Genomic DNA, 16988 nt, shown 5'->3' with positions numbered 1-16988 from the left:
TGCATATGCTATCTCTTATGTATCTTTCATAAAAATAACACGGGCTACAATTTACAGTGGCCTTACTGTGTTCCGGAACCCTATGCCAAGCCCTCTGCATTCATTATTTCGTTTGCCCTCCCACTACCTGATGAGGCAACTCTTGAGCATTATTTCTCTCACTGTATAGAGGAAGGAGCTAAAGCTCAAAGAATTTCAGTAAATTTCTCAAGGTCACACTGCTAGAAAGAGGTAGGGCGGGTTTCACACCAAGGCTTGTTTGATTTCATAGCACTTAACCACTTGCCACCGTGCTGTTATGTTTTAATGTTAAGGGGAAGTGAGAAATGTAATAATAGAACTTTGGCAAGGTGGCAATAAAAATGAGGTAGCGCTGTTGCCTCCCTCTTACAACTGTCCTTCCCTTCATCCCCTTGCCTTTAAGTGCCAGAGGTGCTCGGAATACTGATGGGGCCACACGAGGGAGCCAGGAGGGCGTGACTGAGGAGCCAGCAGGCTCCCAGGTCCAAGGTGGACCTAGCCAAGCAGGAAGTGCTATTCCTGCTCCAGGGTTCACCAACTAACTAACAGGGAGCTATAGGGTCATGGTATGGAGGGGATAGGGAAAGAGGATGGAGCCAAATGGGCTGGGAAACCCTGCGGGTCTGGAGGGCTAGACACCAGCCAGCTCTGTGACCTTGGGCAAGTTCCTTAACCTCCTTGGGCTTGCTTCAGGGCTATTAGGCTGTGTTGGGGGCTGGTTCACACAGTCTATATAACACTCTGGTTTTAAGCAGGGCAAACGGAGAAGGCCATTCCAGATGACACAGGCTGAGAAAGTTCCTGAGCCGACCAGCCCTGCAGGGGTGCTTCCAATGCTATGTCTGTTCCCCTCTGGCTTTCTGACACTGCCTTGTATCACCATGTGGCTCCTCTTAACTATCAGTAGTCAGCTGTCCGCTGCATCTGCTGCTTAGCTCCAGCATGATGGTGAGAAGCTCTGGCTCAGAAGTCAGACTGCCGGGGCTCAAGTGCTCACTCTCCCACTTACTCTCTGCCTTAGTCTTCTCATCTTTAAAATGGTAGAGTCATAATAATGCTTTTCATGTGGTCAAATAGCAATGAAACAGATCAGCAGGGGTGCCTGGGTGGCTCAGTGGTTGAGCATCTGCCTTTGGCTAAGGTCATGATCCCAAGGTCTAGGGATCGAATCCCACATTAGGCTCCCTGCAGGGGGCCTGCTTCTCCCTCTGCCTATGTCTCTGCCTCTGTGTGTGTGTGTGTGTCTCTCATGAATGAATAAATAAAATATTTTAAAAAAGAAAGAAAAGAAAGAAAGAAACAGGTTGGGAAACATTTACTGAGCACCTCCTAAGAGTAAGCCCTGCAGGTGAGCACTGTGGGTATGCAGAGAGGCACAGCCATGGTCCCTGATCCCAGAGTTCTGGGGGTGCTCACCAGGTATTGATGCTGAGACCAAGTCTGGGGTAGGAGACATCTGTTCAAAGCAATATTGTATGGAGAAAGAACCAGAACTGTGTCACAGGCCCGACAAAACTTCAGCCAACCCCAACAGGGAGCTCCAGAACAAGGATTGTCCCTAAGGACACCCTAAGGGTGTCCCATGTCGGATCCAAATGGCCAGGCCTTCATATCCCTGCCTTGCCCACTCAACAGACATGGACCACCCCAGAAAGTACATGATCTTGGGCAAAGTGGTTCTCAGCAGCTCAGACAGACAGCTGACATTGGAGGCTGACTCTGGAGCGGGATAGCAAGTTCTCCTCTGAAGTGGGCTCTGGACAGTGCCATGGAGTGTCCACCACACTCAATGTTTACAAATGATTGAAACATTTCAATGTGGCACTTTCTCCTGGTGTGGACTGTCTCTGGTGGGCTGAGTTTACAAATGATTGAAGGCACAGATGCAGGTCAAACATGGGCAACAGATTGTCCCGGGAGAGAGCTCAGCCAAACCGAAGAGAGAGCCTTGCTGTGGGGAGAACTCAGGTCCTTGTAGAGAACCAAAGGAAAAGTACGACATCTGTGCTTCATGCTGCCTTGGAGGGCGTACAGTGAAGACCCACATTGTGGACTTAAACCCAATGTCAGAATCCTGCAGAAGGTGGGGGGTGGGTTCATCATGGTCCTAGAAGAAGAAAAAGCCAGGGCAAGTGGGCCTCCCATCCTGGCCAACATGGGGGCCGTGGGTGGGTGTCAACTGTGTGGCACTCTGGTGAGCCTGAAGACCTCAAGACTAGACATAGGCCCCATTAGGTAAAGATCCAACTAAATAGGTATTATGAGGGAGAATCCAAAAATATTCTATGGCCCCCATAAGATGATTGTAAGTAAGAAAGTTGTCAAATTCTAAAATCAGAGAGATGTCTCACTTCCTACCCACTGTGTCTCATTATCCACCTGCCTCCGCAGTGATGGTTGTCTGTCGTCTTTTGCACTATGATCCTAGCCACCGTGATGATCTCAGCACATTAACATGGCCCATTCTTGGTGAACATGTTCAGCAGAAAGAGAGAGCAGGGGCTTCCCACCTTGGCCCCCTTAGAAATCTGGAGGCGCTGGCCAGATGCATGTTGGGAAGGGCTTTGACTACCCAGACAAGGAAGGTAGACTTACTTTGGCAAGAACTAGGGAGTTGCTGAAGACTTGGTGATCTAGAGAGTGATTAAAAGAATCAGACTAGTACTTTAGCAGGATGCATTTGCTCTCAGTGTTCTAGACATTCCAGAAACACGGGAGAGGGGAGGCAGACACATAATGCCCTCGGGTTTATTGGCTTAGCTCAGGTAAGAGAGAGAAGCCTGAGCTGTGGGGTAGGGCAGCAGGAGGGAGAAGGCCTGGATCGGACACCACAAAGCCCTCCAGGTTCCTGAACTCCTGACAAGGACCGTGGTGGCTCCCGCTAACAGCCGTAGGGGGTCCACGGGAGGAGCTGGTTGGCGGGGCAAGGGAGCTAGAGAGGAAGAGTAAGCATTTCTCTTGCTTATGAGACTCTGATGGGAGGACAATGGGATGTCTTAGGCATCACCTATGTCCAGTTGACCAGAAGTCAATCCTGAGATGAGGATTTGTGTGTGAGTCGTTCCTCACAGAGGTCCTTTCCGGGTGATCTGCAGGGGCCAAGGGGAGTCAGGAAAGGAAAAGAGAAGGAGCCAAGCAGGGCCCACCCTCAGGCATATCCTTGCCTGGCCTCACCTGCAAGACAGCTCCAGAAGGTGAGTGCCCCCCAGCTGGTACCGCCCAGTGAGGGGAGCTGGGCTTTCACCCCCGGGGCCCTGTCAGCCGATGATTAAGAGCCACCAGGAGGTGGGGGTGGGTGGGTAGGTGACCCCCCCCCTCCGGGCACTGCCAGTTGCCTGTACAGGTGTGTGCAGCGGCTCCCTTCTCTTAGCCTTGAGGACTGACCTCCCAGGCCAAGCCTAAGTGCTGGATGAAGTGTGCAGAGTCAGAGCACAGCGACTGGAGTGGAGTGCAAGCATAAGGGGGCCACAGGGATCCCAGGGCGACTGGGCAGGACACCAACACTGTCTGCTGTCGCAAGGAGCATGGTCTTGAGAAAGAACAGCGGCATGCCAGTGGCTCTTCTGGCCAGGCTGATCTCTGTCCTCTCAGCCATCTGCTGCTTTGAGGAACAGCGTGGAAGCCTGGGCCAGGGTCTGTTGCAGATTTCACCTCACGTTCACCTTTTTCCATAGAAAATGGGAAGCCGGGAAGCGCATTTCTCAATGCCAGAGCCCCCAACGGGCTGCAAAGTGCCCTGGCTGCTGGCACGCCCTTGATGCTTCTGGCCTGCGCAGAGGGCTCCCAGCTCCAGCTCATTAGCCATCCCCAAGCCGGCCACAGGTGCCACAGCCTCCTGACAGCTCTCTAAGGCGCTCACCTGTCAGCGGTCAGGAGACTGGCCTCGACACAGGGGCGGATGCTCCCAGCCCGTTAGGACTTGCTGGAAGTGTCAAGAAATTGCGGGACACGGGAGACAGCATCCCATGTGAATTGCAGGGGCCTGGAGCACACGGAGCTGGACTCACAAAGTGAATTAAGCCAAGCCTCTGGGGGTGGGGGAGGGGAGGGATGCCACCTCCTTCCCAGCAAGGAAATAACTAACAATGGAAGTCAGGGGATACAGAGCAAGACTAGGGGGCCGCCCTCTCAGACCCTCCCTGCGGTTTAGGCCTGTGCCTGGCGTAGTGCGCCAGGGTCCCTGAGAGGTTAACCCTGAAACAAAGGGGTTGGTGAGGACTCTGCGCCCGCCTCTGGCTGCCTTCTCTTCCGATGGGGCCTTGGCGAGCCCATAGGACTTGTGAAATACTTTGCGTCCCGTCCCCGCTCAGAGCCACCCCTCCTGCCAACCCCGTGGCCTCTCAGCTGTTCTGCCAGCGTGGCCCTGTGCACCTCACCCCGAGGGAGGCAGGCCGGCAGGCAGGCACGCAGGCAGGCACGCAGGCAGGCAGGCAGAAGGCAGGCAGGCCTGGCTTTGCCCTCAGCTTCCCAGCAGCAGACAGGAAAACAGTAGACAGCCGGGAGTCAGTAGTCTTTTCCCAGAAGCCTGGCCACCATGTCCCTGTCCCCCATCCCGCCAGAGAGCCGTGCACTGTGTGCTCTGCAGCTGCCCCTCCGGGGGGTGGCCTCACCCTCGGTGGAGCTAGCCCGAGCTAAGTCACGAAGGTGGCGCCTTCTCCCGGTGCGGACCACACCACTGTCTCTGAACCCCCATTCGTCCCCCCCTTCTCCGGGTTTGCTCAGGTTTGGCATCCTTCCAATCCCACAGGAATTCGGCTGATAAATGAATTCATACTCAAAGGTTATTGACTTAATTTGTCACCCCCATCCAGGAGCTATTTGCACTGAAAAGAGATCCACCAGGGAGAAGGCAATGTTTAACTGCGAAGAATGCCTTTCTAAGAGGCGGTAGGGTGGGGGGTTCAGGCAGTGTGGCCTTCGGGTAGCCCTCTGCGGATCACCACTGAGGTGACAGTCTCTCAGCAAATTCTGGCTGCGGGCACATCCCAATTTTAGTGTGCCCTGGAATGGCCTGGGGTGCTGGGGGGGAGGGAACTGCAGATCCCCGGGGCCCTGGGGATTTGATTTAGCAGGCCTGCAGGAGGCCCAGGGACCTGCATTTTCATCTGCTCTCTCCTTTCTGGTGGAAGTGGTCCATGGACTGCATTTTGAAAAATACTTGGCTATTAGTCCACTCCAGCTCCTGTAGACGCTGCGTGGCTCAAACAGCAGGCATTTATTTGGTTCTGTTTGTTCAGTTCTGGAGGCGGGGAATCCAAGATCAAAGTATGGACAGATTTGGTGTCTCCGGAGGCCTCTGTCCTCAGCTGGGAGACGACTGTAGTTCCCTGTGTCCTCACCTGGCAGGTGCTGTGTCCCTGCACGCCCCCGTGTCTCTGTGAGTGTGCAAATGTCCCATTCTTAGGACACCAGTCAGACTGGATTAAGCCCACCCTAAGGGCCTCATTTTACCTTCATCACCTCTTTAAACACCCCGTCTCCAAAGGCAGTCACCTCTGAGGTCCTGGTGGTTAGAGTATCAGCATGCAGATTCGGGGAAGAGATACGCTTCAGCCCCAGGCGGGCATGTAGAAACAACAGCAACAATTAAAGCATTTTTGAAGTGGTTCCCAAGTTCGCTGGGTTCGCTGCAAGAGAAAAGAGAACCTGGGCTTGAAGAGGTGGTGCAGTAAGCACCCCGGACAGCGCCCCCTGTTGGCACTGCCGGCCTCTGGGTAGGCCACCGCCCTGTCTAGGCCTCCGTAGCTCCTGTTCTTCTGGGCTTCGAACCAGAACCAGCCTTTCTTCCCTCCGCTTCACGGGAGAGAAGTCTCTGGCGCTGGCACCAGTGTGGCCGCCCGAGGCAGCCCTTCCTTCTGCCTCCGAGGGTGCTGCTTTCTCCAGAAAAGCGAGGACCCTTCACCCTCCCCGTTCATCATCACCCGGGGCAATCTAATTACAGCCTCGTCTTAAAAGAGGAACTCATTTACAATTGAGACTTCTTCCTTATGAAAATGTAACATCTTGAACTATGTTTTTCTGGCCCCCTTTCTCAAAAATAAAAAAAGGAAATTAATTAATTTTCCTTGCACACGGGAAAAACTCACGGGGTCTTGCTGGTTGTGCAAGGAAAGGATTCTCTCTCTCTCTCTCTCTCTCTCTCTCTCTCTCTCTCTCCTGGCCTCCCGCTGTGTGACAGTGAAATGCTAAAATGATTTTGGCAGGAGAATATTCTCAAAGGCTGTTTTTATTTCAGCGGCAGAAGAGTATCTCTGAACGCAGGCTGCACCTCTGCCCTGTGGGGCTGTTTCTAATTGCACGAGGTGAGCTGCAGAAATCCTTCTCCTAGCCGGGTGGGGAGAAAGCGGCAAGAAACCTAAGAAAGATAATCGTGTCTGCCACACTCGGCGCTCACCACTTAAAGGAATTAACTTGTTGGAACAAAATATTTCTATGGGTGCACAAACTATGCAGGAGAATAATGAGGCTGACCCCTTTCTTACGCTTTGCAATCACTGGGGTTTGTTGCTTTTCTCTCTAATCACAACATGCTATGTTCCTCCTTGCTCACACCTCTGTCGGCAAGACTGGCTGCGAATACTTTAGATTATCACCTTCTCATTTTCAGTGTGAAATAATTGCCCAAGGATGGAAACTGACAAACAAGAATGTGGATTTCGGAAAGCAGCCCACTCGTTATTTAGGATAGCCTGCATAGGAGGGAGACAGGTGCATTAGGTATCATCACCTTCTCCTGTCCTCACACTCACCTCTTTAGAAACCAGGCTGTGCTCTCAAAGACCCAGTTTGATTCGAAATATGGAAGACAGTGGGGGGACTGATATGGTTAATTAAAGCCCTATCTGATGCTGCAGCATAAGAGTATGAAGTTGTGGGGAGAAGAAGCCTTGTGGGTTTCCCTCTTGGCGCTGCCACTGAGTGACTGTGTGGCCTTGGGCAAATTAACTAACCTCTCTGTGGCTCGGTATTTTCATTTATAGAATAATAACTATTCTTTATGATACGGTGAGGGCTGAATTAGTACTTGGAAAGTGCTCAGGTCCATGATCAACATACAGTAAACACTCAATGATTACCAGCTATTCTTATTTATGCCCTCAGAAAAGAAAGAGTAGATGCCTTCTTTCCCTCCTTCAGAAATATTTAGTAAGTGCTGTGCTTGGGCATCAGGAAAAGTAATCAAGGCCCCTGTCCTCAAGGAGCTCATAGTTTAAGTGCATATATAAACAACTGACTATAATAGTGCATTAGGCAAATTTGAATTAGTGCTGAGTAAAGATAATGGTACCAGTGTATGGAGGCCCTAAGAGGAGAAATGCTTAATTTGGAATAGCAGATCATGGATGGCATCATGAAGGAAGTGGCTTTTGAGTTGGACCTTGCTAGGATAAAAGGTCTCTGGAAGCAGAAAACAAAAGAAAGATGTTCCGGGGGAGGGCATGACACCTTCAGAGAAAGGCGAGGATGTGTGTGGTGTCGCGACAAAGGAATGGAGGGGACTGGGGAGCCGGACAGGTAATCGGAGCCTTCATCTGTCCTGCAGCAAACTGGCATCCTGATTTTTTTTTCCAGGTAAAACAACGAAATGATATGGCGGTATGATGTGTTCCCCCATATTTTTCCCCCCGGAAAGAGTTTGGGGAAAAAATTTTAATGATGGGCAAAGTCTTACTGTTACCAACTCTAATTTAGCAGCAAGAGCCCCCCCCAGACACCCCGGTTCTGTCCTTACAGGTCATTTATTACACCCAGAGAAATCTTTGTAGTCCCCACAAAAGTGCAGCTACCTCTGGGGTACAATGCGGCTGCTACTTAACTGTCACGTAACATGACAATCGAGTGTCCTATTAGAGCTAAAATTTAATTGTGAAGACGGGTACCATATTTAACTGCAATCCTGGGGGGAATTTAGGTTGACAGGCTGTAATTACCCAAACTGGAACCTGGCCAGGACACACCTACTCTTTGCCAAAAGAGCTATGGGGGTTTCAAGGACCGCAGGCCTGAAGCTGCCGGTCTGCGGGGTGGGGAATCGGGGCTTGCGGCCCCACAGCTCCCCCTAACAAAGCTAAGTGCAAGCGCAGGAGCTCTGGGGAGCCGGCCTCTTCTGACCGCTCCCCTGCCCCCCCCCCCAGTTCCCCCGCGCTTTGGAGCCTACCCCCAACGCTTTCCCTGCCTCCACCTGCCTCCGATCCATCATGAGTTATCAGAAACTTTCCATTTAAGGCTACATGGCTGTGGGTCCTACAGTCGGGTTCTCGCTGGGTCTTATCTGTGTCTGTCTGTCTGGTTGGCCCTCTCGGTGTGTTTCTCCCCAGGTCCTGCTGTTTCTCTTTTATCATGATGGAAGTGCTTGTCCTGATAAAATAATTACCCACCAGAGCACAGTGGTTCTGATCACCAGCTGCTATTTCTACATAGAGATCAATTAGAGGCATCTTTTCGCCGGGGAAGTGGGCTGGTCGGGCCAGTTTACTAAAAACCCCATTAGGAGTCTTACTGTGAAATGCATTATATTCTGGCCTGCCAGTGCAGTTGCTTCCAGAAAAAAATTACAGAGCGGGCCAAGAAGAGGTGGAAATGTGGCTTGCTGATGTCACTGAAGAGTTAAAAAGGAGAAAGTTCTGAACTGCAAGCAGCAGTGTGAATAAATGTGGTCTTAATTTAAGGTTATGGATTTTTTAAAAAGCCTTGCTTTTTTGTCTTCAGAAGTCTTGGCATTCATATCAGTTAAAAAATAATTTAGACAGAAAATAAATGTTGGAGCAAACTCAAATTATTATGTGCATTTTAAATAAACCCGTGTTTTCTGCTGCAGACATACCATATGAATAATAACATTAATAGTGATCACGATCATTTGTCAACTGATGATCTTTTCCCTCCGACCTTCCAGGCCATTGGTTCCTGGCCCTGCTATTTAACTCAGTCCAAGGCCCGTTCTTTGTGAGGGGGGCTGAGGATAACAGCCCCCACTCCCTCTGCAGGTTGGAAGGGTAGAAAAACCCAGGGTTCTGGTCCCAGCTCAGCCCTAATTAGCTGGGTGAACGTGGGCAAGTTGCTTCACTCCTCTGGCCAGTTGTCAAAGGATGGAATGGTCTCTAAAGGTGACCGGTGGAGCCCGTAACGTGCAAAATCAAAAGCAATACAGGAATGTCACCTGGGAAAATTTTTTTCCCTTTTTTTAAAGATGAAAGTTCTGAAAAAAAGCACAGACTCAAAAAGAAACTTCAACAAAGCAATTATTGAATAGAGCACCAGAGGAAGTTAGATTAAGACTCATTTTTTAAAATTTGCGGGACGGTTTTCTACTGAGTTTCTAAGAGCACACACACACACTTACATACATAGGTACACTTTGGTCAAAGGCAAATCCACGTAAAACTGTCCAGATGCTACCAGCAGAACAATGACATGTAAGGTTGAACCATATGAAATTGTCATTTCTATAGGTCAAAAAGAGTGCGATATAAGAAATTTCTTATGGTTCAAACTAATATTATATATGTATGTGTGTAGTATATATGTAAGGTATGTATACAGAACCTATTAAAAGACTTATATGTATTACTATGTGTACATACTTATGTATTATTATATATCAAAAGGTATATATGTATATAATATATAAACCATCATAAATGACATAATAATAATATAGTCTAGAGAACTGTGATTCTTCTATATTCTTATTTTTCTAGCAAATACTTTCACAACAAAAAAAACCTGGTATATTCTTCATATCCCTATCCTAACTCTTAGACCAAGATGGCATGAGACCTGTTAACAGAACACATATTGGCATCCCAGGTTACATTTCTACAGACCCTGGTTTGATCCATTGAGAATATCACCAGAAGTTGACATGTGCAAAGGTCACTTGGAGGCACTAGCAGGGATATTGGCTCCCAGCAAAGCTGAAGGGTACCCTGGGCCCTTGGGGAAAGAAATCCCCTTGGAGCTGGGCCCAGCCAGACCTGTGCACAGCTTCACTCAGAGGTTTGAGGGTCATGATATATATCCCTGAGGAGAGATGCTTTTTTAGCAGAGTTTACTGATAGTTATTTTTTATTAGTGATTTTACATTAAAAATACATGTATAGTTATACCCAATAATGATTGCAAGGATAGCTAATGTGACAGAATGTTCCAGGATATTTTCAAGAAAGAGATGAGGCTGGTAGGAGTAAGGAAGCTTCCATGAATGAAGCAAGTGGATTTCAAAATGAATAAGGAAATAATGATTCTGGAGGGAAACAATCAAATCTTTCACTGATTAAAAATTTCACTTCCTTATTTTATGTATGTAGGTCCTCATTTGTTGCTTCTTTCACTTCCATAAAACTGCCAGAATAGCCAGACCAAGTGCTCCCTAAAAGGTATTTTTCAATGGAGATAATCGTAAATTTTCATTGTGAAAAAAAATCAAGAAATTATGGAAAAGTATAAGAAAATTAAAATCACCTGTAATCTCATCATTCAGAAAGTGTGATTGGAGGCGCTTTTACCCAGACGTTTTTTTTTTTTTTTACACATACATGGTTTAAAAATGCTCAAAAAATCGAAGCATCTTACACCTTCTGTTTCCAACTTTTTTTTTTCATTTAGTGACATCTACATGTCATGGACATATTTCCATATCAATAGATACAAAGTTATTCATCTTCTTTTTAAGGTTTTTATTTATTTATTCATGAGAGACACACAGAGAGAGGCAGAGACAAAGGCAGAGGGAGAAGCAGGCTCCCTGCAGGGAGCCCAATGCGGGACTCGATCCCAGGACCCCAGGATCACACCCTGAGCTAAAGGCTGATGCTCAACCAGTGAGCCACCCAGGCATCCCTTATTCATCTTTTTAAAAGTGACTGTATAGTATTCCACTGTGTGCTTAACCAATCATTTAGCAATACACATTTAGGTAGTTTCCGGCTTGGCTATATAAACCTCATCGAGATAACCAATCTTTACTATATGCTTGTTTACTCGTTTGCTTATTCCTTAGGATTCTTTCCTATAGGTGGGATCTGTGAGTCAGAGGACCATGCTTTTGTTCCACATTGCCAGGCTGCTCTCCAGAAAGGCTGAACCTACTTATAGTCCCATTAGTGGCAAATGTAAATGCCCCTTTCCCCTCACTTTGCCTGGGGAGGATCAATAGGTTTAATCTTCGCCTAGCTGGTAAATGAAAAATTATATTCTATAGGTTCAGTCTCATTGGTAATCAAAGAGATACCAAATGAAACAGCACCTCTTCAGTCTTCATATAGAGTTGACTTATATTTCTTCTTTTGTGGATTGCCTACTCATGCCTTTTGCCCATTTTCCTATTTTGGTATTCTTCATTTTCTTATTGATTGCCAGAGTACTTTATATATTAAGGATACTCTTCTTTCAATTGCTGGCTATGTAAAAAAGATTTTTGTCAGTTTTCACTTGTCTTTTGTTTCCATTTTTTTTCTTTTCAATGCCAAAGGTTTATGTTTTATGTATTAAAGTAGTTAACTTCTTTCTAAGGGTTTCAGTCTTCAGGGTCACTCTAGAAAGGCAGCCTCTTGTTTTGCATTTTATTTTTCTAGTCATACTAAACTACACTACAGTTATGGCTCTCTTTTCCCTCCAAACCACAGTTCTTGTTACTTTTCAGAGGTTCTGGAGTGCAAGCATAAGGGACCTTGGAAACCAGAGCAGAGGAAATAGGACTATGAATAGTAACACTTGACATTTCTATTTTCAGTGTGCTATAGGATCACTAATTAGTAACCCCCTTAGCTTAGCCCCAAGGGTCACCCTGGCTGCCTTTTACTCACTCTACAGGATACTGTGGCGTAGGACAGAGAAGGCTGTGGCATTCATTTGGTGGGCAACACTCTACCTGGCCAAGACTTCAATCCAGGCTCCTGATTCCCCATCTGTGCTTAAATTAAGGTAAGGCACTTTTCCTCCACAGAGGCTGGCAGATTCCCGGGATGCACACAGACCACCAGGATGAGTTCTCTGGCCGAAACACCACTGCTGTTCCTTCGCCCTTCCCAGAAACTGGAAATCACATAACCTAGAGGATGGTTTGCAATAAGGCTTGGCAGCTACAACTGAAATCTGATGTGGACTATTATGTTGATGCTATGGACAGTGAGGGGCTCTAGGAAGAGCAGAGGAGAGGTTCCTGGAGGAGTGACCTCTCTGCTGAGACCCAGTAGATGCACAGGCATTCATCAGGAAAGGGAAGAGCTGTGGCTCTGAGAGACATGAAGGCAACCTGCAAACTTCTGAAGCCTGGAGTGGCAGGGAAGCCAGGAGAGTTAGATTCAGAGAGAAAAAAAGTGTTTTGTAGCAGTGTTTCTTATATTATCTTTGGAAAAGAAGTAGGGACCCCCTCCCCCCTACAACACGTGTCCCAGACCAATTCTTTGGTGATGAAATGCAATAAAATGGATTAACAAAAATTAACAGGCATCCCAAAAAAAAAAAATTAACAGGCATCCAAGATACAAACCGCATTTTTTATTATTAGATTCAGCACACAAAAATTCCTCTGCCAAAAGTTCCCGTTATTCTCTGTTTCTGAACTTAACTTCATGGCCAATCAGCAACAGTTTACCTGCTGGTGTAAGTTCACGAAGCATGCTTTTTGAGTGGCACCGAGGCAAAGCTTTCTGGGAAGAAGAAATGTCGCCAAGGTGTTAAGTCAGGTGTGGTCTGTGAAGCGTCCTTTGGATGTAGCAACAAATAGGTGGTTGCAAAGAGCAGTTTCCGATGAAGTGGTTGAGACAGCAGCCAGGCCCAAGTGGCTTGAGGAGTCCACCAGCATTCACAGCGATTAAAAACCGTGGAGGTGAAGATAAACTGCAACGGGACAGGTGTAGGCCAGGCTCCAAGGCCCCGCGGGGACACGGCGGGTGGGAGCAGTGGGTTTGGCCGGTCCAAGGCCAACACAGACGCTGGGGCATCCCACTTAGCAGGCAGAGAGCAGGCGGCCGAACAGCCCAGTGGCGTGCTGCTGCACAGCCTGATGCAACTGGCAGGGCCCTGAGCCCACTGAAGGAACTTGGCCTTCCCCCCTCAACAACGAGACACTCGGGCTGTGCACTTGCAGGCCGGGGAGGGGTCGTCTTCTGGGCCATGTTCACAGGCATGGCACTGCGTGCACAGAGATGAAGCTGCCGGAGGTGGAGACCACCGCCTTCCTGCCCTGTTCCAGTTTCTCTACTCGGCTGAGGTCACCACCACGTGGTACACGACCAAGAGGCACGCAGTGTGGGTGCTCAAGGCCCACCGCGTGGACTTCCAGGAGAAGAAGCTCCAGGATGGCCATGCGTTCCTGCTGCCCACGTGGGCCAGACTTTTCCACGAACTGCAGCAGGCCAGCCCACACCTGGAGAATGTGGCAGAAACACAGCGGACGCCGTTGCTGCTGAGGGCTTCACAGACCTCGACCTGGACACACTGGTGGCATGCTCGGGTCGGACAGACACCCTGAGTATTCCGAGGTATGCTTGTTCAGTTGTTCGGCACCCTGGGCCTCTGGGCCGAGGCTGAGCATCAGCAACAGCAGCCACAGGTGATGCAAGAGAACAAGTGCAAGGTCCTGGGCAAGGCGCTCGCCCTCATCTGCTTCCCACTGATGACCATCTGGGAGTCTGCTGTGGAGCCGGTGCAGGAGGGCCTCCTCGTGGACCGCCAGGTGGGCAGCCTCTTCCTGCACTTGACGGCCTCCTTTAAGCCACGTGTGGACTTCATCCACCAGCGGTGCTCCTGCCTCCACAGGAACAGCTTCCAGCAGGGGTACGGAGGCACCAGCAACTGCCTCAAGGTCTCCATCAACACGAGCATTTTCGTGGTTGGCTTTGGGCTCTATGGCTCCAGCCACGGGCCCACTGATGACCATGTGAACATCCAGATCATCCACTTGGGCAGGAACACAGGGCCAGAAAGATAGGGGCTTCAGCTGTGATGACTCCACCAACACCTTCCTGGGTCATGTTCAAAGAGCCCATGGATGCGCTGCCCAATATTATCTACACAGCGTATGCTGTGCGGAAGGGCCTGGACTTTCATTAGGCACCAAAGGTCTGCCCAAGGTGACCCATGAGTCAGCCACGACAGAAGGCCTAGACGTGTTTTATCTTCTGCTATGTGGCCAGGAACAACTGCGGGTGGGTGGAGGACAGCCACATCTTTACACCTAGGCCCCCCAGGCCCCCAGCATGTCCACGGAGGATGGCCAGGACCCTGAAGTCACCTGATGCAAGAGGGCCACCACGCATTTCATACCAAGGCCTGGTGGCCCCTGATGCTGTCTGTCTGCCCCCTGCCACATTTCTGGGCATCAGGAGAGGGTCTTCACATTCCTGGTAAGGAGCCAAGAGGTGGCTGGTGGGGGCAAGGGCTGTGTGAGGTAATTCCTTGGGACTTGGGGTATAGGGCTGGCCTGGTCCCTCCCTGAACTGAGGGTCCATAGGGTCCCCGGGTGTGGTTTCCTGCCCACCGTCCCTGAATCTTGGGATTCCTGACCAGCTGCCTGACCATTGGATTTGAATAGGTTTTCATCTCATGTTTGCTTTGTTTAATAGCATGTGGCACTGCATCTTGGATTTCCAATTGTTGTAGGAGTATGGAGGGGGTACTTCTAGTGCATTTGGTTGAGGTCTTGTGTTCTTTTTTCCCAATGAGTACACTGGGGATGTTTAGGCCATCCTTAGCCTGGCCACCAGCACACTGGCCTGACCTCTGGAGAGTAGGACTCATGGAGGGGACTCCAGTCCCCTCGAAGTCCTGAAGGCTGGCTTCCTGCCATGCCCAGGCCCACCCAGTGGGCCTAGGGAAGGGCCATACTTGTCTAGCCTCTCTGAATGGGCCTTCTCCAACCCCTGCAGCGGAGTGCATGGACCTCAAACCCTATGTTCCTGGGAGGCACAATGTTGTGAGCCAGCCTTGGTGGCCATGTCTCTGGCTAGCCCTCCTGTACACACTGTGGCCCTGCCCCACCTGGCCTCTGAGTGAATGCCTTGCTAGGAGGTGCTGGAGGGCACCACCCTTCCCCCAACTTCCAAGTATGTCCCCTCTCTCAAACTCTGTGTACTTTTCCCCCAGAGATTCCTTCTGGAAACTGTGTCCTCCCCAAAATCATGAAAGGTGCGCCTTCCTCACACCATACCCCCAAGTAGTCTTTTAAAATAAAGAAAAGAAATGTACCTGCAAACAAACAAACAACAAAGACAACCCAATGAACAGCTTAGGCTTTATAGAGATAAGTATCATCCTCATTTACACAAAACAATTAACAAAGATCTGTTCTGACATTGAATAAAGGCAGACCGTAATGGGGGAAAAGTGGGTAGTATAGCAGCAAATGTTTTGCTCTAAGAGTCCAGAGGCCTCGATTATCAAGTGGGGCCAGGCGATCATAACCTGTGTCATCCCGGCTTCCTTCTCTGCCAAATGAGGGGGTTGTGCACAATTTCTTCTCTGTGTTTACTTCCAGCTTTTGCATTCTGTGACCTTACTGTTCGATAATCACTATAAATATCGATACTCTCAAAGTGGTGCAACTTTTTCTGAGTCACTGAATTCTTTTGATCTGGCTGTGCATCTGCAAGAGCTCATCCATTGCCTGCAGATAGCTACCAGCAGAAAGCTTCTCACTTGGTTACAACCAGTAAGATAAACCTGTCCCCCAGAAAGTACACTAAGACCCTACACGTTCACAGTTTTTTTTTTATTTTTATTATTTTTTTTATTTTTATTTTTTTTAATTTTTATTTATTTATGATAGTCACACAGAGAGAGCGAGAGAGGCGGAGACACAGGCAGAGGGAGAAACAGGCTCCATGCACCGGGAGCCCGATGTGGGATTCGATCCCGGGTCTCCAGGATCGCGCCCTGGGCCAAAGGCAGGCGCTAAACCGCTGCGCCACCCAGGGATCCCCACAGTTTTTTTTTTAAAGATTTATTTATTTATTCATGAGAGACACAGAAAGAGAGAGGCAGAGACATAGGCAGAGGGAGAAGCAGGTTCCTCACAGGGAGCCCGATGCGGGACTCGATCCTGGATCCCAGGTTCACGACCTGAGCCGAAGGCAGGCAGCCAACCGGTGAGCCACCCAGGTGCCCCACATTCATGGTTTTGATAGAGAACCCACTTCATGGGCCAGCCAGAAGGGAGGGGAAAGAATCTGAGGGCATCTTTGGGCTCATCCGGGCATTGCAGAAAGACCAGAGCAAAAGGTGGTGGGGGAGGTGGGATGGGGGGTGAAATTACGATTGTGGTGCAAGCTGGGCAGGAGTCAGACTCTGCGGTGGGGTGATTTTCCCTGGCTGCCCCAACCCCTGTGAAGTGAAGGGAGCGTTGGCCGGATCACTGGTCCTCACCCCTGTTCTTTCTACAGATAAGAAACTGACCTGTGCTTCTGTCTTTACAGCCTCTGATATCACAGCGTCCCAGATTCAGCAAATTGTGAAGTGTCACTGCCGGTCTTTGTTGCATCCATTATGTATTATCTTTGAACATTGCTCCGAGTGTGTAGACCTTCCTGTGACTATGCTCCGCATTTTCTTCTGGGCAGAGTTGGCAGAGGCGCTGTGCGGTCGCAGACACAGATGCACGGGCACGCTCACACGGCGCAGCCAGAGCGAGGGGCGGCGGTTCAGGGGGCCCAGGTAAGCAAGGAGCTGCCAGGTGCTCCCGGGAGCGTGGCTCCCTGCTAATGGGCAGGGTCCAAAGCCCGGGCTGCTTGCCGCCGGTCCCCTTGTAGCTTCGCATCGTTCTCTGCCCATTAAGTGAAACTAGAGCAAGCCATTTGAGTGGTTGCGGCCACATCTGGCTGAAGTGCCCAGCTGTTGCTCTTTCCTCTCCTCGCTTTTCAGTCCCCGTGATGTGGACTCATTACAGCTGTGATCGTTGCTGATGACATTAATGCAGTGTGCCGCTTCTGCATCGCACGTGCCATCTGCTCCCATCAGCCCTGTGG

General features: G+C 49.5%; 1 long non-coding RNA gene and 1 pseudogene across 1 annotated transcript; both read left to right on the top strand.

The window, feature by feature from the left end:
- The first annotated feature begins 2122 nt into the window (after positions 1-2122).
- LOC144308936 (BTB/POZ domain-containing protein 2-like) lies at positions 2123-14376 on the top strand (annotated as a pseudogene).
- Positions 14377-15983: 1607 nt separating this feature from the next.
- Positions 15984-16988, top strand: LOC144307891 (uncharacterized). The gene is made up of 3 exons (XR_013374569.1): positions 15984-16112; positions 16440-16677; positions 16885-16988. It is a non-coding gene; the product is annotated as an uncharacterized LOC144307891 (long non-coding RNA).

The sequence above is a fragment of the Canis aureus genome, chromosome X (genome assembly GCF_053574225.1).
Source record: "Canis aureus isolate CA01 chromosome X, VMU_Caureus_v.1.0, whole genome shotgun sequence".
NCBI lineage: Eukaryota > Metazoa > Chordata > Mammalia > Carnivora > Canidae > Canis > Canis aureus.
The sequence above is the reverse complement of the archived record's forward strand: the minus strand, read 5'-3'. Positions and strand labels throughout refer to the sequence as shown.